The following is a 12,129-nucleotide window of genomic DNA, read 5'->3' on the forward strand; positions in this document are numbered from 1 at the left end:
ACAAGTTTAAACAGGTGCCATTACTACAGGTAATGAGTGGAGGAAAGAGGAGACTCTTAAAGAAGAAGTTACAGGTCTGTGAGAGCCAGAAATCTTGATTGCTTGTTTCTGACCAAATACTTATTTTCCACCATAATATGCAAATAAAATGAAAAAAAAACAGACAATGTGATTTTCTGGATTTTTTTTTCTCAGTTTGTCTCCCATAGTTGAGGTCTACCTATGATGTAAATTACAGACGCCTCTCATCTTTTTAAGTGGTGGAACTTGCACTATTGCTGACTGACTAAATACTTTTTTCCCCACTGTATGTGACTGCCTTAAAATTTGCATTCCATTAACCGTACTGATTTTATACACAGCTGTTATAATAATCTAGTTTGCTGTGTATGTACACAACATCAATGCTGCAGCATGTTGCCCCGGATATGTTTCTGGCATTTACCTAATATTTCTTTTTGTCGCTTATTTTTGGAAATTAAAAAAAAACATATACCATAGTTAATTAACTTTGTGACTGTTACCCGCAAAAAAATGTCTATCACAAACAGTATTGATATTTTGCACAACTGTTTAATTAGTCTAATTTGATGTACGTACATGCCTCACCAATACTGAGTTCTGTTTTGGGTGTATAACTATCAGTTCTTGGTACCTTATTTTTGGGAACAGGAAAATTATGATTCAGAAAACAGAAGTTAATTCTAGTGTATAAAAGTGTATAAAAGTGTATAAAAACAATGTATGGTAAATGAAAAAGTGTCAATGGCATTATGGCACATCACTCATCTCAGTCAGAGCAAGATAATGTTACCTTTGACAGTGACACCATCAACATCAGTTTAAGACAGTGTTCTATGCATTTCTCTGCCTCTTCCCCCACAACATTTCATCTTTTTGATTGGGGACTTTCAGTTTTATCAATGAAATATCTTTCCTGACTCATAATCCCCTTTGCTATAATATTTTGGTGCCAAAAAAGATACTTCACAACAGCTTCTTCCAGTTGAAGCTTTGGATAATAATAATCAGTCTATGAACTTGAAAAAAGGAAGGAGATAGAGGACATGAATCAAATACCTACCTGTGTTGGTGGTGGTAGTAGTTGTGGCACTGGCATCCATGGTGATATGGGCACTGGCAAGTGTAAGGGGGTAAGATATAAGGTCTTTCATGTTTCCCTTTCCTCTAATTGTCTTCCGATTCTTGATGTTTGCAGACATGTTTTATGAGAATTGCCTTCGGTACTGCTACATGTATAATGTATTACCGCTCATTGCTTATGGTATTGCCACTTGAATGAGTTACCATTTTATAGAAGACTGTTATATATTGCTTTGTATTCCTGCATTATAGTATTGCATATATATATATATATAATGCCTTGCGAAAGTATTCAGCTCCCTGGAACTTTTCAACCTTTTCCCACATATCATGCTTCAAATATAAAGATACCAAATGTAAATTTTTGGTGAAGAATCAACAACAAGTGGGACACAATTGTGAAGTTGAATGAAATTTATTGGTTATTTTAAATTTTTGTGGAAAGTTAAAAACTGAAAAGTGGGGCGTGCAATATTGTTTGGCCCCACATGTACAGTTGGTGAAAGTTAGTGTATCCTTCTTGGGACAGTAGAGGAGGGCTCTGTTAGTACATAGTTCTCATACATAGGGTAAGTGTAGTTCTGCTGTGGGCCACTAGATGGGGGCATATTAGTTCGGCCTGATAGGATGTTCATAGAGGGTTAATTGTAGGAGGGGCTGCTGAGAGTTAAGGTTAGTGATGAAGAGTGGTTTAGTCAGATGGGCTATAGGCCCGGACAGCTCGGCAGCCATGTAACGTTATGTCATTATAGCCCATGTTACCCACGGCCACTGCATGTCTTAGCAGTGGGTCAGAACAGGAAAAGGGCCAATGCTTTTAGGGCAGAAGTTGGTTGGACTAAGGAAATGAAAGAAGTTGGAGCTTGGACGAGATTGGTACAGACAGACCGGATGCTTCACCAGGGGCCAACAAACGTAGTGATTGATGAATTCATGTCTGGGGCAAAACAGGCTGAAGGAAATGTCATTATAGTGAGGTCAGGCCAGGAAGGAACTGGGAAGCAGTCTAGTACGGTCCGGTCCAAGCATGTTCTACCCAGAAGTGACAACAAGCAAGGGATAGATGAGGAAGCAAGCAAATGTTATGATGTACCAACTGTGGATGTAACATGCAAAATCCTAAGTAAAGAAAGTGTTAAAGTTGTCTCGGACTGTGTCTCCATTGATGGGGGTCGCCTAGAAGAGGGACCGTTATGGCTTGGGAAGTGCCCGGGTGATGTTGAATCTGGAGATGCAGGTATGCCGAGGAGAAGAGTATTGTTTCATGTAGGGGAAGGACTGGATGCAGCTGCCACCAGAATACAGGTTACAACTACAATCCTGTCCCTCCCTTACACAGGCATGCTGTTACAGGTGGTTGGACACTGACAGTAGCATCCATGGTGAAAGTAGAATTCAAGTGTCTAGGAAAATCTAGAGGTGGAAATTAGGAGAGGGCAAGGAATTCAGGACATTTCCTACTCTGAGACATCTCTCAGATAAGTGAGAGGTGATAAAGTAAATTGTGAGGTGGAAAAGACATGGGAAAAAGGTTAGGGTGATGATGAGGTGATGTCATCCAAGAAAGAAGCTGCTAGAATTTGCAATAAAGAAGGCCAACGTCCTCCTCCTATTTATCCTTATCATTTTACTGGTAGTCAGGTGTCATCCTCAAGTAGCACCTGCAGTTAGTTATTCATACCTGATTATGTGACCAGGAGACAAAAGTCACACAGTCATCAACTATGTACCAACTGAATTATCAATATGAAAAAAAAAACGTAACTAGCTGCCATTATACTCACAGAAAGGGATGCTTTTTCTATTATGTACAGGAGAATGTGGGCCACTCCAAGGATTTGTCACTGTGCTGTTGACATGTCAAGCAACAATTATAGTATAGTACATGTCCTATGGGTCAATATTTTAAGCATCAGTGATGCACCACCATAACTAGGGCACGCTTTAATACCTTGATGGTTGGGCACTATGTTTCATTTCAACACCTGCCACACCAGCGGTGGATGCCGTGTTCACACAGGTCCTGCTGCCACCCACCAACAAGACATTTGAAACTACAGCCAGCTGCTGTTCTTACAGCGTGAAATTGGGGTTTTCTATGAGTCACAGGATTTAACAATCCCACAAGTAATCCCCTTTGGGACAATTCCCTTCAGGCATAGCCATAGGATGTTTATGCCAACTTCTGGTTGGTGCAACCTTTGGAGCTTTTCAAAGTCACAGATCTAATAATCCTGTATATGATCTCGTTTGGAATATTTCTCTACTACCCCTTCTCATTGAAATCTACAGGTTTATATACCAGTTCTTACATGGTGGATGGTATCACCTCCAATAGCACCTAATTTACTATTGGTCATACAATATAATGTCCAGAAAATTATAGAGATAGGAGCAGTCTTGTTTACTGATGAAGGCTAGTTGATACAACGGAAACGTCTATATTTGTGACTGCAAAATAAAAATTCTTCATCTTTGCAACGAGTTGAGTGCCAAAATTTTTTTGATTATTCTATACTGGTGTGGGAACCGTCTTTTGTGCACCGACACAGCTGTGCCACGTTATACTATTCATTTCAACCCCAGGCAGCTGTTATCCCCTTCCTCTTACACCTCTTACACCTCCTCCACAACCTCTTCAAAGGACATCACCCCATTCCCAACAGCAACAGGGCAGCGCATTGCATTCCATATTTGCGTTTTTTTTGGTCTTGTAAGCTTAAATGCTGCCATTGTTACACACCTACTAGTATTTACTCCAGATACATCTGTTTCAGTCCAGAAATGCTGTGCTGCCAGGGATTTTTCTGGCTGAGATCTATTGTCCCTCTCAAGGCATAATTGGTGTATGTGCTGTCAAACATTCCCACTGGTGTAGTCAACTCTTTTCTATGATGAATGGGGAAATACCACATCCTACCTAACGGGGTTGTCCCAAAAATAAAGAACATTTGAATCAATAGATCTTGGAATAATAAGTTCCACAATTGCACATGTTAAAAAATGTTCCTGTGCTGAGTTATTCTTACAAATGTGACCCTGCTATGTACTGTTTTTTTGCTGTGTCTGACCATTCAGAGGTGCCCAGTGCATTGCTTGAACATACCTGAACATACCATAGCTCCTGGCTAGGGTAAAAAACATGAATCACTAATGATTAGTGTGCATGTAGAAGAAAAAGTAAGGGCTTGTAGATGATACTTTTTTAGGTAACACATTTTTCAACCTGTTTTATCACAAGAGCGAGTGCTTCTGCCCCATCACCAGCCTTCTGATCTCATCATAAATCAAGTCAGTGATGTAAGAGCTCCAGCATCACCTTATACTGTCTCCTCACCCATTACCTCCACTCCTCATGCTATTTCCTAAGAGCTTATTTGTCTTTAACTTGATTTATGATGAGCTCACAGGACTGATGATGGTGCTCTGCACCACAAGCGGTGGACATCGCAATCCCTAATTGTGCTGCCTTGCTCTTTACCCCACGCCTCTGTGATCGGCCCTTGGTGAATCCTCTTCAGCACTCTATCTGAAGAATGCCATCTGATTTTCCCTGAAGAGAATCTCTCAAGATCATCAGTGTGCATGTTTGAAAAAGGTCTATGTAAGACAGACATGTCATGTATTGTGCAAAGAGTTTGCACCCCATAATCCATTTTTCATCTGATTTCACCAAAACCCTCATTCCAGTGACAGATTCTTTCTATTTATTAACCTGGTACAGTCTGGTACTTACTTACTCATATAAATATATCAGATTAGTCCTGCAGGATGGATTCCATATGAACCCATGTTTACTGTTCTGCTACCCATAAATCTTTCAATGATGCTCTCACAATAATAAGTCATTGTTTTATAATCATTTTTTTCAACATCATTTTTGGTGTGGGCAAGAAAAAAACTTTTAACATGACTTTTACTGGTGCTAATCTACCCCCAAAATCATTTTGGTAAAGAAATACAAATGAAATAAAATGAAAAGCCATTGCTTTTTATAACACATTTTATCTGGGCTCTGAACTATTGCTTCCAATATCTTTTTTATTGGCCAGTGTCTTTTTCAGGACCCTGGTGATTCCCAATGCTTATTTAATTTATTACGAACAAACACTAAAACTACTGCTCTTGCAGAAAAAGAGATAATTAATAAATTGCTCATGGTTTTAGGAAGCAAAACCATTTCTTCTCCAGTTTCCAAACAACAAACCTACTATAACCCAAAAGTAGAGACGTGCAAACCTGTGGATGTTCGGGTCCAGCGAGTTCTGATAAACATTTTTTAAAAAGTTTGGTTTGGGTACCAAGATGGTAGCTGAACTTGAACTTGAACACAGACCCCATTCTAATTAATGGGGGCCCCAACATCGGGTATTTCCTATGCTGTAATCTGTGTGACAGCCCAAAAAACACCGGCTCTGATTGGCGGCAAGTTCATTATCATCAGTCATAATGTTTTGGTTCCCACGCTGTCATAATGATGACAGTGTGTGAGCCAGCAGCTATGACCAGTGGTGAAAATGTTATTGATGGTCACAGTTGTCGGCTGATGAGAGCACTACTCTCATCAACCTACACCTGGTCTTGCTGATAGCAGCAAGAGCAGGTGTATGATGATGGGAGTATTCACGAGCGAGCACCTTTGCAATAATACATTGAAAAAATTCCTTGGGGCCACCAACCAGTGCAGGCAAAACCGACAGCTGCAGGCTGCAGCCCTCAGTTGTCAGCATTATATTGGATGGCTATCAAAAATAGAGGGGTCCGTATGTCGTTCTTTTAAATTATTTGTATAATAATATTAAAAAATGCATAGGTTCTCCCCAATTTTTGACAACCTGCCAAGCTAAAGCAGACAGCTGGGAGCTAGTGCTCTCAGACTGCTAAGCCTAAAAATAACAGCCAACAGCGGCCCCAGAAAACCGTATCTATTAATTGCACCAGTTCTGGCACTTGCCCGGTTCTTGCCACTTGCCCTGGTGCAGTAGCAAGTAGGGTAATATTTGTGGGGTTGAGCTGACATGAAGCCCACAGATTAGTAAATTTTTTTTCATTATTTATTTAAATAATTTTAAAAAATGGCATCGGGACCTCTACATTTTTGAAAATCAGCCAAGATAACTCTGGCATATGAGGGCTGCAACCTGCAGCTGTTGATTTTTCCTACTTGTCAAAAATAGAGGGGACTGCACGTAATTATTTTTTCTTTAATTTATTTATTGCACAGGGGACAGCTGGTGAATACCTCATCATCATAGACCTGCTCTCGCTGCTATCAAGAGAGCAGGCACACCATGGTGAGAAAAAACTGGATTAAAAACACATGTGACATGCACAAAGGTGAACAAGTCGGTCGGACAGTGTTCACACCACCCACTGACTGAAACACAAAAAGAAAGCACAGAATAACAAATGTGCAAAAACGTCTTACACCACGTGCCCATGCTAGGAAGTGCCTGTCTTAATCCTGTTCATTTAGACACTGCTCATATGTTCAGGTTTTAAATACATTAGATAGGGACTGCTCCATTAAGGGTTACCTTGACGAGGTGGAGTGGCTTGGTCTACACTTTTTTGCAAAAAAACATATCGACTAAATACCCTGTATTTGTTGTCATCTTTTTACCAGCACTTGCTGATTATTGTCATATTTTTTACTGCAGGGTATTTTTGCACATTTGTTATTCTGTGCTTTCTTTTTGTGTTTCACACCATGGTGAGAGTAGTGCTCTAATAAGCCAATGCCTATGACCAGTGGTAACCTTTTTATCGCGGGTCACATCTGCTGGCTCACACGCTGTCATCTTTAGTACAGCATGTGAGCCGCAACTCTCTAACTGGTGGTAACTAACTTACCACTCATCAGAGCCAGTATTTCTCATGCTATCACACATATGGCAGAATGGAAAGCTGCTGATGCTCGGGCTTCCAAACCTGAACAGTAACATGGACTTCCTGGACTTAACTGTTCAGGTTCTTTCATCACAACTAAAAAAGGGATAATTTTTGGATCACTGCTCATGGCTTCTTGAGTGTAAACAGTCTGTGCATAAACACCAGCAAGGCAGTCATCTCCATCTGCCCCCAAAAGTGATAATTTTTAAAATGTTTTTAAGTACAGTATGTCACATATTTGTTGAGATCAATTTAAAATTACTAAGGTTCTGTTTGCGTTAAATAGCATGAAAGGAGTTTGATGCCCTTCTATGATACCTCTGAGCGGCATGCACATCTTTTCAGGACAACTGCACACTTTTCAGTACTTTCAGTTTGCAGTGAAGCAATTCGCAGTGAATCAAAATTCTTGGGAAAATTCTGCAAAGCTTCTAAATTTGAATTTCAAAAGATTTGTTTATCACTAAAAATAGAGTATATAAAGTGGGTATAAAATCTACTTTTTCTCAATTGTATCCAGTGTCACTTTGAAGTAATAACTCTGGAATTCTTCAATGTATCCCAGTGAATTCATGACTTATTGGCTTCATGTTAGTGGGAAATTTAGGCCAATATTTTTTGAGCTTATTTGTGAAAATATTGGAATTTTTGGTGAAAATTTTGAAATTTTGAATTTTTTGAATTTTCACCTTTAACCCCTTAATGATCAGGCAATTTTTTTTTTAAATTTGACCAGTGTCACTATATGTAGCAATAACTCGGGAATGCATAAACATATCCCATTGATTTGCAGACTATTTTTGGTGAAACATTATATTTTATGGAAATGGCAAAATTAGGTTATTTTTTGTGTTCATTTATAAAATTGTCAGAAATTTGACAAAAAATTCAAAAAATTAGCAATTTTCAAACTTTGAAAAATTATCCCTTTAAGGCCAGAGTCACAATAGCATTGAATATGGACGAGTGCTATGCGAGAAAGCATCGCATAGCCTCGGACCACTGTTAATCTATGGGACAGCTCCCATCACCATTTTTTTTCTCAGGCGTATTATACGTGTGAGAGAAATCGCAGCATGCTGCGATTGTACACATATATGGACTGAGTCTCGCCCATGCAAGTCTGTGGGTGCTAGAAAAAATATCGGACACCACACGGACCATCCATGTGATTTGCGAAAAATACGCACACATTTTCCTAATTTCAGCCCATTTAGCCATTAAATTCAATGGGGAAAAGCAGTGAGAAATGTAAAGATAAATGCATGTCATATGGATGCTACACAGATGCCATACTGATGCATAGGTGCGTGAAAATCGCATCATCGCATTGCAAACACACAACACACGGATGACCATATGGAGAACACTCGTGTGACTCTCGGCCAAGAGAATCAGGCCGATTTTTCATATGCGAAGTGTGACTCCGGCCTAATACAGAAAGTGATTCTACACCAAAACAATAGTAGATAACATTTCCCTCATTCCTGCTTTACATCAGCACTATTTGTAAAATGTTTTTAACATTTTAAAGGGTTTAAAAATGTAGCAGCAATTTTTCATTTTTTTCAAGGAAATTTACAAAACATATTTTTTTAGGGACCAGTTCAGTTTGGAAATTACTTTGGAGGTTGTATATATTGGAATCCCGCAAAAGGAATACCATTTTAAATACAGCACCCCTCAACATATTCAAAATTGCTTTCAGGTAGTTTTTTATCCTTTTGGGTCCTTTTTAGGAATCAATGCAAAGTGACATGAGAGGAATGAAAAAATGTATTTTTATCACCTAAATATTTATAATTTCTGAACAGGCAGCTTCAGCTGGAAGACTTTAAGGCTGTGTTTTGGCTATGAATTGCCATCGGAAACATCAGGATCACACAATCAAGATCTCACGGGGCCGATGGGGTTAAAGAGGGAGTCCTCAAGCTCTGTTAAAAATCTACTATTTACATCAGTATTTAAAAGGTTAAACGGCCATGGTCGACTCCAATGCTTATCATGGCTGATGCAGCAAGTTTTCATCTATAGTGTACAGCTGATAGCTGCTGGATTGTCACCCGTCGGAGGACGCTATTCCCTTATATCGCAGATCAGTTTTAATCCATATTGGTGGTCAATAAGTTAAACCAGAGAGTTTTGTAACACAAAATCTATAAATATAAAACTCAAAATCTGTAGTAGCCCACTCTATACAAATCCACAGTTCTCGCCCGATTTCGGTGAAATTTGGCACGTCCCCTCTCCACCCACAGAAGCAGAATACTGGGCACATTACATCTCACTAGCATCCCCCCATCATGAGATTTGGGCTCCTGAAGTTAGGCCCTATACATATAATGGGGAAATATGAAATCTCTAGTAACCCGCTCTATACAAATCCACAGTTCTGGCACAATTTTGGTGAAATTTGGCACGCCCCCTCTCCACCCAAAGGAGCAGAATACTGTGCATTTTAAATCTTGATAGCATCCCCATCATGAGATTGGGGCCCCCGAAGTTAGGCCCTATACATATAATGGAGAATTGTGAAGGTGAAAGTAAAAGTGCTGAGGGGAAAAAAACAGTTGTGACTGACAGGGACGGATTATAGCGATGTCGCCAAAGAATCGCTGCTAAAGGGGCTGCACCACCACACACAACACACAAACATTTCACAAGCACCATGCAAACATCACACGGACAGCACACATACACCAACCCACAAGCACAACACCACACAAATGCCACAACACACCACACAAACACCAGACCACTCTAGACACACACAACACAAACACCACCCCACAAATACCACAGCACCACCCCATAAATACCACATGCCTACCACACACACATGCACGAAAGGACCACACACGCATGCAACACACTCAGATGGATGCACCCTACGCACACGGACGAACATTACTGAGCAGCAATATTGGTCAGGCAAAAAATGCCTCATAGTAAGAATGTCATTATTGCTTAATATACAGGGAGCTTTCATCACTGAAGCTGCTGAGGTACAGTGAAAGCTGAGCTCTGATTTGCTGCTATGGGAAACTAGACAAGTCTGCCTGTGAGGCAGTTTTAATTACTGAGATGTGAGCTCCTTCAGGTTATAGAAATACTGTGTGAGGGCTGCTCTGTATTTACTTTTCATCCTATTACATCTGTTATCAGTGTCAGATGAATACTAAAGGGTCATAATACTAAGGACTGTTTTTTAAAATGCTGCCCCAAAAAATGACCATTTATTGGCCAAGTTCATCCAAAAGCTAAGAAAGCAAAATTGTGTCAAAGAGATGAGACAAGTGAACAACGTGACTTGAGGCTTGAAAAGAAACGGATGAGACAGGGAGACAGGCTAAATGTAAGGTAGCTGAGTCATCAGAGCAACGGGAATGTTGTCTTCACAAGAATCAAATAAAGCAGGCTGAAGCAAGGAATATTGAAATATCTGAACAAAAGGATGAGCGTTGTGAAAATGACCGCATGCGACATACAGTATGCAACATATGCAAAGATGTAGGCAGACTGATTTGAGTTTGGAAGCATTTCACTACAACCCAATTCAAGACTATAGGTCACATCAGAAAGTCATAAGTGGCAAAATGGACATAATATGCAAACATTGTCTAGCAAAAAAGTTTAACTTGGAATCGCCTGGTATGTGCTTCTCAAACGGCAAAGTCAGTTTGCCACCTTTAGATCTACCTCTTGAACCACTTCTTTCATACATGTCAGGAACAACTCCTGAGTCCAAGCATTTTCTGCAAAATATTAGGAGATACATTTCATCCTTCCAGATGACATCCTTTGGTATGACAGCTGTACTCCAGGAAGTAGGATTAATGCCAACTTTTAAAGTCCAGGGCCAAATATATCACAAAATCGGTTCAATGCTTCCTGTAGCAAATGAAGAGCCTAAGTTTTTACAAATGTATTTTTAGGGAGACAAATGCAAGCTGATAGACTTTGTGAAGCTACGAGTATACTTGAGACAAAAAAGAGATTGTGTCGAATTTGCAAAAATTTTAACATCAACACAATCAGTCAGCAAACCTTTTCAAAATAGCCTTAGAAAGAATGCCAAGTGATGAATATCAAGTTGTAATAAGAGCAGACAAGACACCGGTTGGCGAGCAGGAAAGGCTATTTAATTTTCCCACTGTTAACGAAGTAGCTATTGTAATGGTTCGACAGGACTTTCAAAGCCGAGATATAATTATTCAGCAATGAAGCGACAATCTTCAATGTATTGCAGAAACACATAGATCATATCAAGCTCTGCAATATCCGATAATATTTTGGAATGGCCAAGATGGCTATCACTTTAATCTATCACAGACTGATCCCAAGACTGCTAGGCCAACCAATAAAAAAAATTGGTTATGGACTTTTATGACTACCAAATAATGATCAGACAGGGGTCTTCTTTTTCATCAACTTATAGTTGATACTGTATGTATGCCAAGGTGGAATGTGAGTGTCTTTTGTACATACGATTGAACCAACAAAAACTTAGAATAGATGAATACATTCATTAAAGGGATGCTGTTGCTAATGATGGCAATGTGATTGACATTGGGCGTATGTTTTATTTACTGGATACATTTACTGGAAGTCCAAGACATATGCATGAGTATGCTCAGGGCGCCATGACATATGTTCGGATATATGGTCATCCTGATTTGTTTATTACAGTTACATGTAATCCAACTTGGTCAGAGAAAAGGGAAGAGCTTCTGAATGGTCAGGGCCCATCTGATCGACATGATTTAACAGCAAGGGTTTTTAAACAAAATTTGATCAAGCTCATGGACGTAATTGCAAAGTGTTACATTTTTTGGTGAAAGTCAGTGTTGGATGTATTCAGTTGAGTGCAAAAAAGAGGTCTTCCACATGCTCATTTACTGATATGGCTAAAGGATAAGATATGCCCTGATCAAATTGACAGTGTTATTTCTGCTGAGCTTCCAAATCTAGAAGAGGACCTGTTACTTTTTTAAACTATTTCTAAAAATATGATCCATGGCCCACTTAACCCAAGATCGCCATGTATGAAGGAAGGAAAATGTACTAAAAAGTATCCTTGCAACTTGATTGTAGAAACACAAACAGGAGATGAAGGTTATCTTCTTTACAGAA

This window comes from Dendrobates tinctorius, unplaced genomic scaffold, assembly GCF_039654945.1.
Source record: "Dendrobates tinctorius isolate UK_male_01 unplaced genomic scaffold, ASM3965494v1 ptg000162l, whole genome shotgun sequence".
NCBI classification, from domain to species: Eukaryota; Metazoa; Chordata; class Amphibia; order Anura; family Dendrobatidae; genus Dendrobates; species Dendrobates tinctorius.